The sequence below is a fragment of the Schistocerca americana genome, chromosome 5 (genome assembly GCF_021461395.2).
Source record: "Schistocerca americana isolate TAMUIC-IGC-003095 chromosome 5, iqSchAmer2.1, whole genome shotgun sequence".
NCBI lineage: Eukaryota > Metazoa > Arthropoda > Insecta > Orthoptera > Acrididae > Schistocerca > Schistocerca americana.
Window position 1 is genome coordinate 595,799,681 of NC_060123.1, and position 23,117 is coordinate 595,822,797.

Here is a 23,117-nt window from a genome sequence, read left to right on the forward strand (position 1 = left end):
ACCAAAACGCGAGTCTGACGCAGCAATACCGGCCTACAGCGTTTAGAGTGACGAGTGTGCGAGGATGCGAGAGCTGGCGGCGACTTACCAGCACAGAATCGCGAATGCGACGCTGTCGAGCGCAGTGATAAGCACGAGAACAAGCATCTTGTCTGACTGCTTAGCACCAAATCAGTGTTTCCGCGGTTACCCTGGCTGTAGCTCCATTGTCGATACAGGAGACAAGGGAGGCCCACCAATCACGAGTGTCGCGTGAAAAAACTGCTCAACGATTCACTGTTTTTATTCACATATTTACTTCGCCGCAGCGCGTTAATAAAGCATATTTAATCATTGTTGCACTGACCGACATAGTTTACATTGCAGTTTTATAATAGTTTAATAATTGTTCTTCATATATGCGTAAGCGCGGCATAAAGTTAAGGTGAAAATGCCGATACTTCATGTATAAACGTTGGTTTTGATAGAAACTACGCAGATGTTCCGAGGTTCCTCTTTCGGTTGTCTTTTGGTATCAACCCAGCGCGTACCAAATATGTAGGTAGGATGACGTGCTTCGCTGTGCCTGCCTACAAGGGCATTTTCGTAATAGACGTGGGTAGACAAATTCCTGCAGTGTCTAAAAATGTATCAAGCATTTTCCGCTTATCAAGTGGTCGAGGCCGGAAAGTTCGTCTGTGACACACAATACGATAATTCCATACTTTTTAAGTAGTACAGCTGTGACGCGTAACATATAGTCCCAACTGATGGAAAGTAGTTTAGATGTTTGAAGTTTGAATCATCTAGCTTGAGAGATACATGGTTTCTAGATGCATGAGGCTCTTCTATATGCAGGAAGCTGTACTGTTCTATAGAGTCGTATCTTTGGAATTGCAGCGACTATCATATTTCTTTTCATTCCAGTAATGTCTGCTACTTCAAGGCAGAGACATCGTTAGTGGTATTAAAGTAAAGAAACGGTGACCTGCTGTCACACACGACTTTTCCACTTGGCCTATTATCTCTTGCTGTGTGATAGCGGTGTGTCCTTTGATTCAACGTAATTGTGGACGTCTATATTGTAGAGAAATGTTTCTTGCACTTTGAGGTCCATTCCTTATCTTCTAGAAAATCTACAGTACTTCTAGAATCAGTAACTCTTTTCCTGCACCTACACATTCCATTCGTAAAATGCAAATCTGCATTGTCAGATGGGCAAGAACGTCACTGTTCACCCATGATTCTGTCATCTGCAATTTTTAAACGGCCTCTGCACTCACCCCATTCGCAGTTCACGCACAAGCAGTTCGTATAAGCATCACGTTTTCCGTCTACCGGTAGCGGTAACTAACCTCCAGACGGCATACCTTCCATTTCGTCGTAATTATCTTCATTACCCATCCTACATAGAATTCAAATAGCTCAGCCGTATGGAAGTTTACGGGAACAAAGGCTATCGGCGAGGGCACTGCCTCCCTGACGGTGGCAACACTTCTGCTGCTGGTGGACAACTGGTGTAAATCAGCAGGTGGCTCTGGTCGGAAAACTAACGGTACGAAAAGGCTTGGTCGCATGTCCCACACTACCTGCGACACCCACAAAAGGGTCGAAATCACCACAGTCAGGAAGGGTAACCTACAGTTCACGAGCCTTCGTGTAAACGTGACGTCATTTTGACTTTCGTGGTCGTTCTGTTTGCATGCAGCACGTGAGGCGAACATGGCGATGAAAACAATAGCATTCACCTCAAGTAGAGAAGAAGTTACGATTTTTCTTTACTGCAGCGTTCATTAACCTGGTGGTTACTTTGTAAATAAGATGTGTAAAGTTCAATATTCACATAGACTCTGAATAAGTGGGAGTGAGGTGTCAGGTCAGCGGGGTGTTCTGAACACAATGTCGACACAAAGCTGCTCAATCGGCTGTGGAGTGGAAGGGGTAGGCTATCAATAGAACAGTGCATCACCATTTACTAGACACTCATTTATTGAACATATAAGTCAGGTATTACCCAAAAGGAACAATCAGTATAAAATTGCAAAATAATATTCTTTTCCTTTAAGTCACTCAAACATTTAAACAGGCAAATGGCAGTCATTTAACTGAAAGCCTTTTAAGAAAGCAAGACTGGAAATTTTGAATGATAATTTAAAATCATATTTAAATAGGCTTTGACCGAGCACATATTTTAAAACGAAATACTTCCTTTAAGGAACCCGGGACCAACATTAATTACATAAACCTCAACAACCATTTTACATCCAAGACATTTAAGATTAAACAGTAATAAATAACATCAGAGGTCTGCAGTCCCAAGCTTTAAGCAGCACGTTTCACATGGACTGCACTGCAACAGTACAATACAAGCCCCTCAGAGGATCTCCCCACACAGGAAGTTATTGCCGCAATCGACAAAATATCAACATCATTTCATGTACAGACCTAAACAAACTAAAAGCTCTCTTGAGTATGGTACAGTTAATTCCCTTTCAACATAACATATATCACAAGTCTAGCCCTAGGAACCATGTTCCCTAAACGTCTTCATCTTTAGAAGAAAGAAACAAGCTAAAGCCAGTCAGAGTTGAACTCAGTATCGAATATATTCCACGATGTACAATAAGTTTATTTTTAAAACTCCGAAACCAGTTTCAGGATTGAACTGTAATTACATTCACTTTCGGAAGAAACAGAACGCCGTGAACGACTCGAGTTAGGACGCTGATATTCACAGGACATGTACAATAGTATGTTCTGCAGAAGTGCGTAGAATTTGATCCATGTCGGCTTGCAGCTGCAAGGTCAACATCGATATCGCGGTGCAACACCACCTACCAGTAAAATTTGCCTGCGGCTCTCGTTGTCGCTGTAAACGGAAGGTAATGGATCAGTGTAACTTGAGCAGAGCTGCCGGACGCCTCGCAAATGAATGCTCAAACTGTGAAGTCAAATCTGTGAGCTTGGAAGATGGCACATTGTTGGCATGAAAGACTGTGATGCGTCCATCCAAAAAATTGCTGCTCGTGTGGGACGAAGTGTTTCGGCAGTGCTGATGGTGTGTGCAGAATGGTTCACAGACGACCGTGTAACACGACGAAACGGATCAGGTCGCACCGGAACTGACCACACATCCTGAGAATATTGACGCCTCATCCAAATGCCATTGCAGGACAGATCTGCTCTAGGGCAACAGTGGAATAGTGTAACACATCGTACACTATCAGGGAGGACAGTCCGTCGCCGTTTATTAAGGCATGGGTTAGATACTTGTCGTCCTACCTTTGACGAATGTGGGGACACATAAATGAAAGACGGCAATGGGATCAGGTAGTGTATTCGGTCTAATCTAGGTTCTGTTTTTTTCATTATGATGGCCGCATTTTGGTTCACTGCAGGCAGGGGGAGCGGCATCACACTGACTGCATTCACACAAGACAATCAGCGCCAACTCAAGACCTTGTGGTGTGGGGTGCTATTGGGTACAGCCACGAATCACAGCTGGTGTGTGTCCAGGTCACTGCGACCAGTGTGATATACGTCACTGACATCCTGTGAACCATTGCCATACCCTTTCTGCACAACATCCCAGATGCCATTTTTCAGCAAGACAATGCACGGTCACATGTTGCTGAACGATCTCGTGTCTTCTTAGCATCACAGGATGTTCCGCTTTTGCAGTGACCCGTCAGATCACCAGACTTGTCACCAATTTGAAAACAATGGGATATGATGAAACGACAGGTGTAGCCCTCTGCCCAATTGCCAACCACCAGAGATGAACTTTAGTACCAGTTTAATGCAGCGCAGATGTCTACACCAGCCCGCCGTTGTCACCGAGCGGTTGTAGGCGCTTCAGTCTGAAACCACGCGAACGCTACGGTCGCAGGTTCGGATCCTGCCTAGGCATGGATGTGTGTGAAGTCCTTAGGTTAGTTAGGTTTAAGTAGTTCTAAGTTCAAGGGACTGATGACCTCAGATGTTAAGTCCCATAGTGCTCAGAGCCATTTGAACCATTTGTCTATACCAAAGGACGCCTTTCGCACCTTATACACGTCAAAGCCATCTTGCATGAAACAAGTTATTAGGGACCATAGCCGAATGTGTGCCTATTAGACAACAGGACACATGCTGAACTGAGGTCACTCAGCTGCTAATCATTTCTACAGAACATACTAATGTACGTTTCCTGAGACTATGATCGTCCTATCTCTAGTCGTTGAAGGTGTTCAGTTTTTTCTCAACATGAGTGTACAAATGATGGGTAGCCATTCAAGGAGACGAATTAAACCAGCAGCTCATTAATTTCCTATGACTAAATGCTGCTATCAAATGCCAGCAGATTTTGAAAAGCTCAAAAACGAGTTCGTGTTGGTAAAGTTCTTTGTAATGAAATGACAAGAAGCCTAAAATTGGTGGTGAAAGGTGCACTTCAATTGAAGACACGACTGTTTGAAAAACAAGTGTCCTACAAGAATTAGGCAAAAAGTAAGCCAGTTTTTGATTCTTTTGCATATATGTCGCTCTTTTTATACTTTTTATGGTGAGTGATAGCTTGTCGCATCAGACGATCAATGTGTCTTGAATATTTATTCGCATTTGCATGTTTGACGCTTAATTTGTAAATTCATAATGACAGCTCATCCCTGAGAGACAGAAAGAGAGAGAGTCTGTACCCTGATATGTGCATAACATCGAATGTTACACGGCATACTTGTTTTGTAAGTCAAAAAGGCCTTCTCTCGCTGCTTTGTATTTTATGTTCACAGACGCGTTTCGCATTATTCCATTTTAAGACACGTCATTGGACTCTATAATGATGCAGTTATGGTATACTTTTATTTTGATATGTATCTCGCTTTTTATGTAAATAAGTGACTACCTATGGTTCTCCCTGTTTTTAGTTGGCATCGGTGTTTCCCCTCATCTGGTCAAATGGAGGTCGCACTACCGTTCCATTGACAAAACATAAGCATGTTTTGGCGTTGGGAACATTTTTCTGCCCACCTTTCATTTTGTTTGAATTTCTTCTTGTGATGTACTATCACTGTCAGTCTTTTGTCAGTTATATACACGTAACATTAATGTACTCATAACCACTTTGAGTTCACTGTATATCTCGTCCTGTTTGGTTTGTTTCCATACACGTACATGTAGCCAACCGAACGATGTATATGCTGAAACTAACGCGTATTTGTTGGTATGACGTTTATATCTCTTTGTTGTCTGTGTGTGTGAGAGCGAGAGAGAGAGAGAGAGAGAGAGAGAGAGAGAGAGAGAGAAAGTGAGAGAGAGAGAGACAGAAAGAGAGAGAGAGAGAGAGAGAGAGAGAGAAAAAATACATGCATGGATTTCTTTCCATTTGATTTGAGTTTTGGTTAAATGTTCGCGGGGATGTTCAATGACCAGTGAGTGAATGGAAATTGGGTTGGGAGGCATTATTGTCATGATAATAGTCCTCTGCTGTAGCTTTCCCCTATTATTTTATTTATTAGTGTAAACAACGAGTTGTTTGGTATTTGTATTTGATCATTCATCACGCTTTACTTTTCTGGTTCGGTTCTCTGTATGTGATAATTTTCTTGCAGGGTTATGAGATGTCTTTTATTGTTGATTCTAATTATTTTTATGTCTTCTTCTCTAGTGTTTGGTTTGTGATTGTGTTCACTTAGTCGTTCTGCAAATGTGGAGTCGTTTGTCCATACCTCCAGGCTCTAATGTATTTTTTGTATCTCGCATCAAACGTTCTGCCTGTTTGTCCTATGTATCTACCAACACAAGTGTTACACTGTAATTGAAATATACCTGCTTTCTCGTATATATCCGTGTGTTTGGTCAGATTTGGGGTGTATTTTTTGATAGACGTGTCTGTTGTGTATGCTATGTTTATTCCCTGTCTTTTGAAAACGTTTGTGATTTTCTCTTATGTTTTCCTAATAATTTTGTGTGGTCGTTATGGTAATGAGTGATTGTGATTGTGTATGGTCCTGTTGCGATACTGTTAATGGTTTTGCCTATTCTGATTATATTTTAATTTTGATTTTGTTGTTTAGTTTTGTGACTATATCACTATTTTACTCATTGTTTCAGGCTATCTACGTTATTATCTCCAGTTCTTTTTAGTAGTTTTCTTTGTTAAGTGAAACTGTAATGTGTCTGTGGAGAATGTGTAGAAGTATTGTTTGCTTTTGTGAGTAGGGGGTAATAAGCTCAGTTGCTGTTGGTGTACGGTGAATTTCAAACGTATGCATATTGTTTTGCTTTTTGTTTGTTATATCCAGAATGTTGATTTGGTTGTTCTCTTCTCATTCCATTGTGGTTTTTGTATTTTTATGTAGCTTGTTGATTTCTGTACGTAGTTCTTCAATTTTTGTTTGTGGTTCGTCTATTAAGCAGAGGACGTCATCCATTACCTAAAACAGTATAGTATGTTGTATTCTTTTGCAGCTGTTTTTGTAATCAATGTGTCAGTTATAACTGGTTCCTTATCTCGAGACATAGATAACCGGTCTCAGGTTATACACTGCAGGTCCTTGTATCCCCATTCGCTATTCCCCAGAATCGACCGGAACTTTCTCAAGGTCACCTAGGTGATGCACTCAGGCAACTGTGCAAGTGATATTCAAGATCATGAAGTAATTCGACAGACATCACATGTCATAAAAATGGCGAAAACGCCGTCTACCTTTCCTCACCCCACCCCTTTGAAGCATGAGGGTTAATCACTCTTTTTTAACTGGGACACTGAAGTGTGAGGCGATGTTATGGAGCTGGACTGTATAGCAAGAGGATGTGACTATCTCTTAATAACAAATTATGTCACCTGAGTTGGATTTGTTAACAACCGTGTTACGTAACTCCTGCAGAGACCATAACGAGTCAGATCTGTAAGTACTCTCGTTATACCATATTTTACGTATTTATCACCAATTTCCCACAATGTTCCTGTTTTATAACTGAATGCATTCTTGAGCTGGGTAGCGTAGGGAGACAAGCTGTAGCCTGTGCCTTTTTTATATCGTTATGTCACATCAATTGGGTTCTATTTGTTAACAAGAGTTTTCTATTAGCAGGAACCAGCAGAGACTGCACCCAGGCAGATATGTAAGCACTCTAATTACTCCATATAATCTCACATTTTCACAAATTTTACCTGTTTTCACTCTTTTCCGGGATTTTCTTTTGTCCAGTTACGCATGGTACACTGCTCTCTTCCCGAGATCGCGACGACGTCCTGATGCTCTCAGGTAATCACAATGCAGTATGGGCTTTAATTAGATATCACTGATATTAAAGCACACTTTCCCAAATCCATCTGTTATAGTTGTGACACTCTGGAGTTGAACAGCATACGGTTAGGTTGTATTCCGTGTCTGTTTGTTAATAACAAATTATGTTACTTGAGATGTATTTCATTTGTAACAGATTAATATTTCGTCCTTACAACCACTAGCCGAAACGTCACTGACACACATACGTAAGTAATCTCATTCATCCTTATTTTATGAATTTTTTCCGTATTTTACGCAGTTTTAAACATTGTACCCAATGATGCGAGTTATATGTCAACATGGTGTTAACATCGCCTCGCATCGAGACAAAATGTCACGTCACATACGTCACGTCACGTCATGACGTCACATCACAGTGACGCACCGTGTCGTAGCACGTCGTGACGCGTTGCGTAGACGTCGTGAATTTGTCAGTCGAGAACAATGCAGAATGTTGCCGATTTATTTTTCGTTGCTGAGACACCATTCCATTACTAGTGTTGGACGCCATAGTGCTATAAAAGTAATCATTCGTACAAATAGTGACTTCATAGAGAACTCTATACGCGCTACCGATTTCTACAGAGATTAACTTTATACAGCAACATAGATCATGACTGTCTTTCTTTCAAGTATAGTTCGAAGTATTACATCCTGTCACTACAGAATAATCCGTTAAAGCTAGTCTTTCAGAACACGTAAACATCCAGCAAAAAATAAAGCACCTACGTATTTGAATTTTATGGGTGATGAAAGGCGTTATAATCAACGCCATCTAAGCTAGTAATACATCTTCAATAGACAAATTCTGGAATGGTATGGTCAGTTTTTGCGCTATATAGGGATTTTAAGCCGTACTTGTGCAGCACTATGCATAAAGTTGTGTAATTATGGCGGAACTTTGTGATTAATTACGTATTTAGGATGGTTATTTGCGACAGTGTCCCGAGCAAAATAAATAAAGTACACTAACCTAACCTTCCTCTCCCCCATCTGTACAGTTCCCAGGTGTTAGGGGGGTGCACATAGGCTTTCCATCCAGTAGAATCAGTGTTGGAGTCACTGATAAGTTGTGTTTCTTACGCGCACTGAGTGTTTGTGGAATTATTTTCGGATGTTTAAGCATTCTGAACGTGTTTGCGTGTATTATTTCGGTGATCTACGAGTAGTTTGCAATTCTGTATGGTGTGTACTGGATTATTTGGGTAATTTACCAGTTGTCTGCATCTCTGTACATCAGCGTAATGTATTATTTATGAGTAGTTTCCATGTTTGTAATCTGTATATTGTGACCCCAAGCACATCAGGGTGAGTGTTTTGCATCAGTGTAATAAATAAACTAGGTGAAATCCGTCGCTGAATAAATTGTTCCACAAAACAATAAAGTGCAATTGTTTCTTTCTTCATCAGCCCAGAACAGGCTGATTCCAATTAGGGCCAATTTTCCTCCTTCAGACCGCCGGCAGGGTGAGTGTTTTGTATCAGCATAATAAATAAACTAGGTGAAATGTGATTCTTGAATAGGCACGCGCAAACGCTATGAACTCCGTCTCCGACTCACCTTGAAGATGGCTGGGAGGTTTCTAGCCGAAATGTCGCAAGAAGAATTGTCGCTGTCCCGAGTGCACGCCCGAAAGATGATGGAACATAGGTGAAATGTGTTCCTAAATAAACAGGCTGATTCCTTCTACCACCAGTTTTCCCCTCCAGACCGGCAGGGGGATGAGGAGGCTGGGGCAGTTGTGCAGCTCAGAGAAACACGTGACGTCATGATGATGATGTTCTCCTATGGACTGAACGCACGATCATGTGATCCACCGTCGCGCCCTCTAGCAATGAACTCGCGAACTAGGACAGTTCTTTGGTCTGGTGGATCGGAGGCAGTTGTGTCTTGTGTGGTGGGAGTTTATAAGCAGGTTTTACAAATGACAGACAATTCCAGCAGACTCAGATGTTTCCATCCATTGTGTTATGCATTTTTAATGCAAAGCATTTATTTGCAGGAACGTATTCTTCCTCTTCATATGTTCAAGCACTAATGCTCGCTTCCATTCTGCTGTCGATACACTCCTCAGCTGAATGAGTGCATGGAATACAACTATAAAGATTCCACCTGTCTGGTACCAGCACCTCGCTAATTGTTCACCGACAGCTCAACAAGCACTGATATCAAAGGCTCTTGTGGCGGTAACACGACACTAATGCTGTAGGTACATAATAAATTTCAACAAATCTAAGAAGATTTCAGCAAATTTATACAAATTTAAAGATATTTAAACAAATTCGAATTTAATGACATCATGAGCAGTCTTAGAAAATACTGAGGTGTCAATTATGAAAGGGATGCCACTGCCTCATGCTTATGTGACCCGAACAGACACCTGTGCATTGCTTAGTAGCTGACAGTTGCATCGTCACTTCGTGGGGACCACTGGTGCACCAAGACTCTGGCAATGGCATAACACGTCGATTGGTGGGATGAGTTTTTTTATTAGCGATCTTTTGTTTTAACAATAGTCAATCGATTTAACTGATCATTAGGATGCTACCAATTTTTTAAAAAAACTACCCCATGCATGTGAAGAATATAGATTTACATAATTTGCATAATTTTTTGTATCAATGTAATGTTAGTGGTACAAGAGTTACGGGGAGGGTGTGCGTGGTTGGGTGACATGGAGCAGAAGAGCAGGCTACATCTACATCTACATCTACATGACTACTCTGCAATTCCCATTTAAGTGCTTGGCAGAGGGTTCATCGAACCACAATCATACTATCTCTCTACTATTCCACATCCGAAAAACGCGCGGGAAAAACGAACACCTAAACCTTTCTGTTCGAGCTCTGATTTCCCTTACTTTATTTTGATGATCATTCCTACCTATGTAGGTTGGGCTCAACAAAATATTTTCGCATTCGGAAGAGAAAGTTGGTGACTGAAATTTCGTAAATAGATCTCGCCGCGACGAAAAACGTCTGTGCTTTAATGACTTCCACCCCAATTCGCGTATCATATCTGTCACACTCTCTCACCTATTACGTGATAATACAAAACGAGCTGCCCTCTTTTGCACCCTTTCGATGTCCTCCGTCAGTCCCACCTGGTAAGGATCCCACACCCAGGTACTTAGTTGAATTGACAGCCTTGAGAATTGTACTATTTATCGAGTAATCGAATTCCAACGGATTTCTTTTGGAACTCATGTGGATCACCTCACACTTTTCGTTATTTAGCGTTAACTGCCACCTGCCACACCATACAGCAATCTTTTCTAAATCGTTTTGCAACTGATACTGGTCTTCGGATGACCTTACTAGACGGTAAATTACAGCATCATCTGCGAACAACCTTAGAGAACTGCTCAGATTGTCATCCAGGTCATTTATATAGATCAGGAACAGCAGAGGTCCCAGGACGCTTCCCTGGGGAACACCTGATATCACTTCAGTTTTACTCGATAATTTGCCGTCTATTACTACGAACTACGACCTTCCTGACAGGAAATCACGAATCCAGTCGCACAACTGAGACGATACCCCGTAGGCCAACAGCTTGATTAGAAGTCGATTGTGAGGAACGGTGTCAAAAGTTTTCCGGAAATCTAGAAATACGGAGTCAACTTGAAATACCCTGTCGATAGCACCCATTACTTCGGGGAATAAAGAGCTAGCTGCGTTGCACAAGAACGATGTTTTCTGAAACATTGCGTGTCAATAGATCGCTCCCCTCGAGGTGATTCGTAATGTTTGAATACAGTATATGCTCCAAAACCCCACTGCAAACCGACGTCAATGATATAGGTCTGAAGTTCGATGGATTCCTCCTACTACCCTTCTTAAACACTGGTGCGACCTGCGCAATTTTCCAATCTGTAGGTACAGATCCATCGGTGAGCGAGCTGTTGTATATGATTTCTAAGTAGGGAGCTATCGTATCAGCGTAATCTGAAAGGAACCTAATCGGTATACAATCTTGCCCGTATCAAGCGATTTGAGTTGCTTCTCAATACCTAAGGTATCTACTTCTAAGAAACTCATGCTAGCAGCTGATCGTGTTTCAAATTCTGGAATATTCCATTCGTCTTACCTGGTGAAGGAATTTGGGAAAACTGCGTTCAATAACTCCGCTTTAGCGGCACAGTCGTCGGTAACACTACCATCGGCACTGCGTAGCGAAGGTATTGACTGCGTCTTACCGCTTGTGTACTTTACATACGACCAGAATTTCTTCGGATTTTCTACCAAATTTCGAGACAATGTTTTGTTGTGGAACCTATTAAAGGCATCTCGCATTGAAGTCCGTGCCAAATTTCGCGCGTCTGTAAATTTTAGCCAGTCTTCGGTATTTCGCGTTCTTCTGAACTTCGCATGCTTTCTCCGTTGCCTCTGCAACAGCGTTCGGACCTGTTTTGTGTACCATGGTTGATCAGTTCAATCTCTTACCAATTTATGAGGTATGAATCTCCCAATTGCTGTTGCTACTATATCTTTGAATTTGAGCGGCATCTCGTCTACATTTGCATAGTCAGTTCGGAAGGAATCGAGATTGTCTCTTAGGAAGGCTTCTAGTGACACTTTATCCGCGTTTTTAAATAAAATTATTTTGCGTTTGTTTCTGGTGGATTTGGAAGAAACGGTATTGAGCCTAGCTACAACGACCTTGTGATCACTAATCCCTGTTTCAGTCATGATGGTCTCTATCAGCTCTGGATTGTTTGTGGCTAAGAGGTCAAGTGTGTTTTCTCAACCATTTACAATTCTCGTGGGTTCGTGGACTAACTGCTCGAAATAATTTTCGGAGAAAGCATTTAGGACAATCTCGGAAGGTGTTTTCTGCCTACCACCGGTTTTGAACAAGTATTTTTGCCAACATATCGAGGGAAGATTGAAGTCCCCACCAACCATAACCGTATGAGTGGGGTATTTATTTGTTACGAGACTCAAATTTTCTCTGAACTGTTCAGTAACTATATCATCGGAGTCTGGGGGTCGGTAGAAGGAGCCAATTATTAACGTAGTTCGGCTGTTAAGTATAACCTCCACCCATACCAATTCGCACGGAGTATCTACTTCGACTTCACTACAAGATAAACCACTACTGACAGACACAAACACTCCACAACCAATTCTGCGTAATCTATCTTCCCTGAACACCGTCTGAGACTTTGTAAAAATTTCTGCAGAACTTATTTCAGGCTTTAGCCAGCTTTCTGTACCTATAACGATTTCAACTTCTGTGCTTTCTATTAGCGCTTCAAGCTCAGGGACTTTCCCAGCACAACTACAACAATTTACAACTACAATTCCGACTGTTCCTTGATCCAAGCACGTCCTGTATTTGCCATGCACCCTTTGAGATTGCAGCCCACCCCGTACTTTACCGAGGCCTTCTAACCTAAAAAAACCGCCCAGTCCACGCCACACAGCCTCCGCTACTCGTGTAGCCGCCAGCTGAGTGTAGTGCTCCTGACCTATTCAGCGGAACCCGAAACCCCACCACCCTATGGCGCAAGTCAAGGAATCTGCAGCCAACACGGTCGCAAAACCGTCTCAGCCTCTGATTCAGACTCTCCACCCGGCTCTGCACCAAAGGTCCGCAGTCGGTTTTGTCAACGATGCTGCAGATGGTGAGCTCTGCCTTCATTTCGTAAGCAAGTCAGGCAGCCTTCACCAAATCAGATAGCCGCTGGAATCCAGAGAGAATTTCCTCAGATCAAAAGCGACACACGTCATTAGTGCCGACATGTGCCACCACCTGCAGCTGGCTGCACCCTGTGCTCTTCATGGCATCCGGAAGGACCCTTTCCACATCAAAAATGACTCCACCCGGAATGCACACGGAGTGCACACTGGATTTCTAAGTGCAGAACAATAGGTTAATTTTCATAATTTTACGCAAGACATAGTACAATAGTTTAAGGGGGTTCAAAAGCATGCGATACTTCCTCCCCACCAAAGAGCCGCCAATTTTCATATATTCCATACACTGCCTTGAATCCTCTAAATTGTTGAAATAACCAATAATCCACGGATTGTCTAAATTATTTAAACAATATTCCATACAACTATAGAGTCACATCTTCACCTTGAATATAACTCTCACAATTCTCATTATGTTTCTCCTGTGTGACCTTGATCAACTGACAGATCCACAGGGGAGAGAGAGTGGGGGAACCAAAGAGCAGAAGTATATAACCTGACAGCAGATGTTTTTAACTTATCTAGAGATCACAAAACAGTTATATCAGATCTGGGGCCTCAACATGCAAAGCTGCCCTACTCATGCGCAAAACTAAAAATATACTCCTCCTGAACAGGCCGTGGTAGCCCCACAGTACTGACCAACTGTCACGTCACCCTCAGCCCACAGGCATCACTGGACACGGATATGTGGCAGCATGTGGTCGCCACACCGTTCTCCCAGCTGTATGTCAGTTTATGAGACCGGAGCCGCTACTTCTCAATCATGTAGCTCCTCAGTTTGCCTCACAAGGGCTGAGTGCACCCCACTTGCCAACAGTGCTCAGCAAACTGGATGGCCACCCATCCAAGCGCTTGTCCAGCCTGACAGCACTTAACTTTGGTGATTTGATGGGAACTGGCAAGGCCCTTGGCACTCATATGCACATCACATAATAAACTGAACACTATTGTCGCTTATCGTAAAGGTACAAACACACAGCATAATGAATAACATGATTTCCTGTCCGCCTGCTGCTCATTGGCCTGAGTATATCCTCTCATATATATATATTACTTATCGAGTCTCATATCCCATTCATTCTTCCATCCAAAGATATGTTAACTTCTCGTACCCTGGACGTTAAAGCTATGTGAGAGGTCCTGAAATGAACTCCATAAGAAGTCAGGAAACTGCTGTTGGTGATTCAGGCTGCACACGATCTTCAGATGCCATCGCTGCAAGAAGCCCCAAAACTTCAGCGTGTTCTCTGTGCAGTCCCTGAACAAATAGAGAATCATGTGGCATCGAAGCCACGTTACTTGGTTCGTTTTAGTGCATGGAAAGTATGTCCTGTCTGGGAATGCTGGTCCAATGTCTTGTCCCACTCACAGAAAAACAAATGATCATCTGTGCCATTAAGCTCCACACTTCTGCCTAGCGACTGGGTGCAATTCAGTATTCATCATTGTCTAGAGTTTGGAACATAGAGCATAATGATCAATCAATCAGATGAACCTCCATCAGGTCACAGGTATACCATGTATGTCAGGTACAACACTGCACATGTCTGTGCCTCTGTGTCTAAGGAAACACACTGTACTGATCGCCATACCACATGCCAATTGGTATGTGGATATCTCCTGAGAAAGGGGTTGCTAGGCTGTCCTGTAGTTAGTATCTGATAGGCATCACCTTGAGTCACAGGTCTGGTTACTGGCAGAGCTATCTGAATATAGCTACATACGACATAAAAAAGACTGTGTATAGGGTGAAGTGACTGTTAAATGTGATGAAAAGCCACTGGTGGTAATTATTCTATTAAATTTCTGATCAGTCATGTCTCATATCATCTCCAAAGTTATAACTTTGTGCTGATGCATAGCACCAACACTCTTTCATGAACATGTACTGGACCCGATCAACTCATACTAAGACAAGGGCCTGGGACATGTATCTCACTTTAAAAAGTAGACCTGCACTCATAAAGGAACCAAAGTATGCCAATATGAGTTGCGCTACTACCGCCAACGTCTGGAGTACCTGGGCAAAGTGCAGAATCCGTAACACCAGATACGTGTTTACATGTTTGACCTGCTGGAGGATGTGTAAGGCCTGCGTGATGTTCGTGTTGACACCTGTGTGGACTGCTTGTAGCAGTCTGTTGCATTTGTACACTGCTGTGCGTCATGTGCCGTTGGTAACAACAATTCCTAGGCGTTTCAAGGTATCAATGAGCCATAAACGTGCTACATGTTCTTCCAATAGCCTGACAGCAATACACATCACCAACCAATTTGTCCACATTTATATGGCTGCTATTGGCCGTTCTATATTTGTGGATCCAATCTAAAGCCACATGCATGTCGTTATCAGTCGGCACTGCCAGCACCAGGCCATCAGTATATGGTTCACACTTAAACGTATATCATCAGAAATTCAAACCTGTCGATCAGTGACGAGAGCCACAGAGTAACAGATCAGGGGACACCATTTTCTGTCGTATCTCGATACAATGAGGGATTTCGTCGTACACCTACTGAGAAGCACTATGGAGAAATCATGGTGGAGTAACCACATCACGACAGTGATAAATGCCATGGAAACCACGTGTGCATCAAGACTCAGACTCACGCCATTGAAAGCTTGATCAAAACGTATTGACAATAGTGCTCCGTGGTGACGGCGTCACGTCTTTGCTAGGCCGATCATATCGTGATAGTCACCAAGCTCTTCTAGATGTCGATATCTCCGCCACTCGCTATATGATCGAGTGAGATAACCCGGTGCAATTTTCAATGGATGCATGCTGTTAATAGACTGAGATATTTTAAAGTCGCAGTTAAGCAGTATCAGCTGACGTTAGTCCGTTATCTGGGTGCCACTTGAAGGTTTGTGCATCGCAATAAGCAGCCCCTCCACAAAGCTGCCGGTAAGGTCAGGAGACATTATTTCATGGCAGATATCAGTCCATCGGGATGCTGTCATGTATCTGGTGATCCTATAAAATTTCAAGGGGACCCATTTGATTCCAGTGATTTATTCACTGCTCTCCCCATCAATGGTCATCTCCCTAAGTAACCTAATCCACCTAGTTCAATGGTGCCGAAAATCGTATGTGTAATGGCTGCCATATCGATATCCACTGCAGCATCAAATTCACTGTAATGATCTTCAGAGTCATTGCCCATTTCGTATTGCAACATTAGGTGTGCTCCATTATTCAGTGCTTGTACCAGAGCTCTTCGTCGTCTTTTGAATTTCCTGATGATATGATACGTTAATGGGTGTCCTCCTATATCCTAGTTTAGTTTTCATGCCTGAAGCAGTGAACCTTTGGGGTGGCATGATGGGTTTAGTTTTGGTTTAACTCGTTGTATCCCCACTTGCCACTCTGGAGAAGGTGCTTGGTGAGTGCCTTCCTACAACACTCTGTAATAGAAGTCCATCGTATGAAGTCGCCACACTGCCTGCTCACGATCATATATTATCTTTTCACAACGTAGCACCAGTTTGGCAAAAACCATCCGCTAATGTAGCGTCGTGACATACGCCCAACGGCGTCGTTCATAAGATTTCCAAGCAAGGATTGTCTCTGAGGTCGGCGACCTTCTATTTCCAAAGACTGTACCTCCGCCATACGTACTGCTGCTGGAGGGAGATTATACATTAGATGTCTTATGGTCAATGTAGGCAAAAGGCTACATGTCCGCATTGAGGACCTCAGTGTTAACATTGTGTGTTACAAACTCTGGTCAGCCAGAACATTCTGACTTGCAATCGATATAAACCCTCCAGGCGATAACAGCGTCACCTGGTAGGAACGACTGCTAATCAGACACACGCATGTTGCATGTGGTATCGCTGAGTGTATTGTTCATGCGTGGCATCAGGAATATGCGCAATCTATATGAGTCTGGCCGAGGGCAGATGTGACGGCTTGGAGGGTCAGCACGAGTATTTCGGAAACTGCACGACTTTTCGGTTGTTCGAGAAGTGCTGTGTAGAGTTTCTTCAACACATGGTGGAAACAAGGTGAAACCATGTCGAGACGTCGTGGGTTGGGCGGTCACCCCTCATTACAGTAGTAACACGTCGTAGGCTGTGCAGACTGGTGAAACAGGACAGGCAGCGAACTGTGGCGGAATGAACTTCAGATTTTAATGCTAAGCACAGTACAAGTGAGTCTGAACACTGGTAACGATGCGCCACCGCAGAACGACCCATGCATGTATCAATGTTAACAACACATCAGCAACTATGACTGAAACGGGCACATGACCATCGGCTATGGACGTTGGTGCAGTGACAGAGCGTTGTATGGTCTGATGAATCCTGATACCTTCCTAATCACGCCGATGCTGGAGCGACAATGCTTCGTCTTTCAGGTGAGCAGTTCCTTGACACCTGTACTGCAGGATGGAGACAAACTGGTGGTGGTTCCATAATGGTGTGGCGAACATTCACATGTAAGGCACCATGATGGCAAATGAGCATCATAAACTGATTGCAGAATTAAGTGACTTGTGTGTGTAGATGTGGTGCCAACTGCCTCCATGGGCCTACCAAGGCCTCACTGCTTCCACGCCACAACACTTCGCTGTTGTTATCCGTGTCAAAGGTAGACACACCGGTTATTAGGTAGGTATTCATAATGATGTGGAGGACCAGTGTACACTCCATCGAGACGACTATCGGAATAACTCGTTACATGGGTGTATGCAGGGTGGAGGCCATGGTCATGATCCCACATGTCAAAAAAATGCATGTTCTGTGTCAATATTCATAGTTCTTGCAACGGAGTGCATCGAGGAAAGTGATCATTCAGTGCAAGTACACAATTAAAATCGCCGCCTAGGATAAAATAGTCGTGGAGTCATTGTAACGGAGGGGCAATTCCCTCTGTGAAGAAGCGGGAACGCTCTTCTGTTCTGCCTGTACTCGACAGTTCATAGATATAATGAGCCGTCCGCCAAGCACCGTCGTCGCTGCCAATTCTCCCCCCCCCCCCCCCCTGAACGTTTCAAGATATCCCCTACCCTGATGCCTTTAGTAAGACGTTGTGTAATGTTTTGAAGGCACGGAATACTAAGGCTTTGTATCTGCACATATGGGAAATTCGTCGCTGTGCACTTCTTGTAGAAGGAGGACGTCTATGTCCGCCGTCGCCGTTTGTATCACAAATTTAGGTGAAGATATCATTTTCTGCGACTGAATGGCGTCGATATTGAGAGAGGCAAGCCAATATGCTTGTCTTCGTTCCTATGCCTATGTATCTATCGCTCATAGAAGCTTATGTCATTTGAATTTGTATTGGCACATTGTGTGGCTCTGCCGTGCCTGCTGGCGTTGGTTATAGTTCTAACTTAAAGTGGCACCGACGCTGCTGGGTTGTCTGTTGCTACCGTCAGCGAATCACCTTCACAGTCAGCCCAGCCTGCTTGGGAGAAGTTTGCCGTCGGCGTCGTCTTGCCAGCCCCATCTGTCTGTCGTCTTTTCTGGTACCATATATAGGTAATGGACTGACGATAGCCCTGCACTGTCGAGCTCTACAGGGCTATTCTACTGCCGATATGGTGGTGTTCAGGCTGTAAAGCATCGGTTCCCTTTGTCATATAGCGCGCTTCTGGCCCATTATTGACGGTCGCCCTTCGTACGTAGCTTCTTTTAGTCACGTTGTGGCTTAGAGCTCTTCAAATTCCCAATCGCTGAACACATCTTCATTGGTTACTCGAACCACCTACACCAGAGAGCAAAACAGATACACATGCGTAATATCGCGTAGGGCCTCCGCGAGCATGCAGAAGTGCTACAACACGACGGGGCATAGGGTCGACTACTGTCTGAAGTGGTGCCCGAGCGAAGTGACACCATGAATCCTGTCCATAAATCCGTAAGAGGAGGAGTAGGTGGAGATCTCTTCTGAACAGCACGTTGCAAGGCATTTCTGAGAAAACAGTAAACACGAATATTATTTTAGTGCTTTTGTTTACCGTCTTAGTACCCATGATCACTTATACTGAAGTTCATCTCGTAACCCGTTTCCTACACGCTATGCATTCGGTTCAAGTCATCTTCCTAAAGTTCACTGCCGTCTCTGACAGAGTGACAATGTTATCGGCAAGCCTTAAAGTTTTTCTCACTTGTCCCCATCTTTAATGCGCATTCCAAATTATTTTTGGTTTGCTGTATTTCTTCCTCCATAAGTAGGTTGAATAACACGGGAAATGATAACTTAGAAACATGTGTTACCCTTCTTTAATTCCATGCGTGTATTTTGTATTCTTTAAGTTTTATAAGTAAAGTCTGATTTCTGTCCAAGCTGTACACAAAGCTTCGCACCATGTATTTAATGTAATCTCAGAACATTTTGTAGTCAATATTGTCAAAATTCCATTATTTTTCTATGAAATGTCTGCCTTTGTTTTGTTCGATGTTATAATTTTCACATCGATACTTCAATTTTCATTGACGAAAGGTGAACGTGGCGACTGTATAGAGATGCAAAAAATACCAAAGTTTTAGTATTTTCTGGAGGCTGAACACAGAATACTTACATTACAATTACAGCTATTCGTCCATGGACGTAACGAAAACAGTTACAAAAAAATCAAGAAACGTTATTTATTTGTTGACCTAGTAGAGACTCCAAGAAAGCCATTACTTTACGTTTTGAAATTACAAATTCCTTTATAGCAATGAAATGTATCCGTATGACAACGACTTCTCCGTTGAAGCGTCTTCCTCCTCCACCATCTCCCTCACATCGGCTAACCAATCTTCTTCTGGCATCAGTTCGTCAATCCACCATAGATCTGTATCTGAATAATCCATCTCGTCAGGGAGCACCTCGAAGGGATGCAGCTCTTCTGCCAGGTCAGCCTCGATGTCCAGTATATACTCCTCCAAATCAGCTTCCAGCAAGTCCATTTCCGATCGCCATCTAATGAAACGAAGATAAAATTGATATTTTGGAAGATATTGTGTGGAGAACTATCCTAAAATCTATTTCCCTTAAACAGTGTCATTCTTCTGTGAAGAGATTTTTCAAACTTATAAAAATTTATGACTGTGTCATGGCACGTCTTTTAAGGAGTACGTACAACAAACCAATTTATCAAAAGCATTATCAGCACCAAGCTGACGTATTTCTAAAATAAATTATCTGATGACCTCACACTAAGCGTTTGCAGACTACAAGTAAACGATGCGACACAGAGGAATACTACAACATATCGGATGTGTGAATTGGTCATGTACTACTTACTGTGCCAGAAGCGACATTGAACATATGTTAAAACGACGCTTCAAGACAATTTAAGGAAGAACGTCGGTCTCTCATGCTGGTAGTTAACTACTACTAAAGTGATTAGCTGCATGTCTATCGTTTCATTTCCGGCATATCTCGTGGACTGCATGTTGCTACCCGATACGATCGTGCTCGCCACATTGACCATTACATGACGACTGCTAAGGGGACTGAAACCGGTCGTGTTTTAAATCGCTATCATCACCAAGACGACAGATATTGCCGCGTGTCACACTGCAATGTCAGAGTCAGTTACGGACTGCTTCTACGTCAGTGACGTGACCAGTGAGAGGACCGTCCCCACACACCCTCTACCTCTGCGCTGTGTCCACCCTGAGCACTGTGTGTGTGTATCTCCCCTCTTTGCAAGCACTGACTAGCTATCGTAAACCATTATACGTAACATATATAACTAAAGGAACATATCCTCTATTATTCAGATAGACTTGGTACTTACATTTCAGTAGAGAGTATGAGCTGCCATAAAAGCCTGAAATAGAAAAGAGAAGAACATGCATTTTAATTACGATTGACGAAGGGTAACTAGTTAGGTTTACCAACAATAAGCAATACTAAGAGCTCAAAGGAGCGAAAGGTTTTCCGAAACATGTATTTCGGTGTGAAACTTTGTAAGAACTTCGAGACGCGAGAGCAATTGTTGCCTGTATGCCTCGCCAGCCACACGACAGCTCGACTACGACCAAAACGCAAGACCGACGCAGCGATACTGGCCTACAGCGTTTAGAGTGACGAGTGTGCGAGTATGAGAGAGCTGGCGGCGACTTACCAGCACAGAATCGCGAATGCGACGCTGTCGAGCGCAGTGATAAGCACGAGAACAAGCATCTTGTCTGACTGCTTAGCACCAAATTAGTGTTTCCGCGGTTACCCCGGCTGTAGCTCCATTGTCGATACAGGAGACAAGGGAGTCTCACCACCCACGAGTGTCGCACGAAAAAACTGCTCAACGATTCACTGTCTTTATTCACATATTTACTTCGCCGCATCGTGTTAATAAATCATATTTAATCATTGTTGCACTGACCGACATAGTTTACATTGCAGTTTTATAATAGTTTAACAATTGTTCTTCATATATCCGTAAGCGCGGCATAAAGTTAAGGTGAAAATGCCGATACTTCATGTATAAACGTTGGTTTTGATAGAAACTACGCAGATGTTCCGAGGTTCCTCTTTCGGTTGTCTTTTGGTATCCACCCAGCGCGTACCAAATACGTAGGTAGGGTGACGTGCTTCGCTGTGCCTGCCTACCAGGGCATTTTCATAATAGACGTGGGTAGACAAATTCCTGCAGTGTCTAAAAATGTATCAAGCATTTTCCGCTTATCAAGTGGTCGAGGCCGGAAAGTTCGTCTGTGACACACAATACGAAAATTCCATACTTTTTAGGTTGTACAGCTGTGACGCCTAACATCTGGTCCCAACTGATGGAAACTATTGTAGATGTTTGACGTTTAAGTAATCTAGCTTGAGAGATACATGGTTTTTAGATGCAAAAGGCTGTATTATTCTATAGAGTCGTATCCTTGGAATTGCAGCTACTATCACATTTCTTTCCATTCCAGTAAAATCTGCTACTTCAAGGCAGAGAGACCGAGCGAGGTGGCGCAGTGGTTAGCACACTGGACTCGCATTCGGGAGGACGACGGTTCAATCCCGCGTCCGACCATCCTGATTTAGGTTTTACGTGATTTCCCTAAATCGCAAATGCTGGGATGGTTCCTCTGAAAGGGTACGGCCGACTTTCTCTCCGTCCTTCCCTAATCCAATGAGACCCATGGCCTCGCTGTTGGGTCTCTTCCTCCAAACAACCCAACCCAAACCAAAGCACAGATGACGTCAGTGGTATTAAAGTACAGTAACGGTGACGAGTTGTCACTCACAACTTTTCCACTAGGCATATTACCTCATGCTGTGTGATAGCGGTGTGTCCTTTGATTCGAAGTATTTGTGGATATATTTTAGAGAAATTTCGCTTACATTTTGAGTTCCATTCCTTATTTTCTAGTAGATCTACAGTTCTTCTAGAATCACTCACTAGAAAGACGACGTCGGTGGCAGTTTAGACGCATAATGAGGCCTTCTTCGTCGCTTACACTGCCCCAATACAGATGTTGCTTTCCACCAGGAGTTTGCACATTTTCCTAGCTTGCGTACCTCCGCAATACAAGTCGCACGACATAAAATATTATGCGCGTTGCTGTCCACGTGGACGGGACGAGGTCTGTCGTATTAACAGCTGAGGTTATTGGTGTACACTGTCCTCCACGCTGATACAAAAGATCTGGTATTGCGACAATAGCTTCACAATCCTAGCTAAACCTAGGTTTACAGTTTCAATTGATGCAAGCATTATCATGTGTCTCATCGGTAAAGATCGCTATTATGGCAAGATCTTACAGCACGGTGTGTGACTTCTCTGTCTCGCTTAGAAAATAGCTCAGGGCACTACCATATACGTAATATGATTCCGTAACTGGATGACGATTGTATAATGCCACTGTAAAGCGAAAATAAAACCGAAACCTCCACACCTGAGATGCTGCACTCACTATGACAAGTAACCGTCCAACGTCGCTTGCTAACGATTCAAGATGCAGGCGCCTCGTCGGTTGTCAGTCAACAAACGTTGCCAGCAGTGTAGCCAACCTCTAGGCCAAACTGTGAAAGGGCCTGTCTGACCCGTTGGTGCTGTTATAGTCTAGGACTTCCATGTGAAGACTAGAACATGACAGTTAATAACAGTTTTACTACGAGCGGTTTAATTCTTTCACACAAAGAGACTGTTTAACCCACGTTACAGTCACAGAAATGTCATCCTCAGATTAATCGAGTAAGTATACAAGCACATATA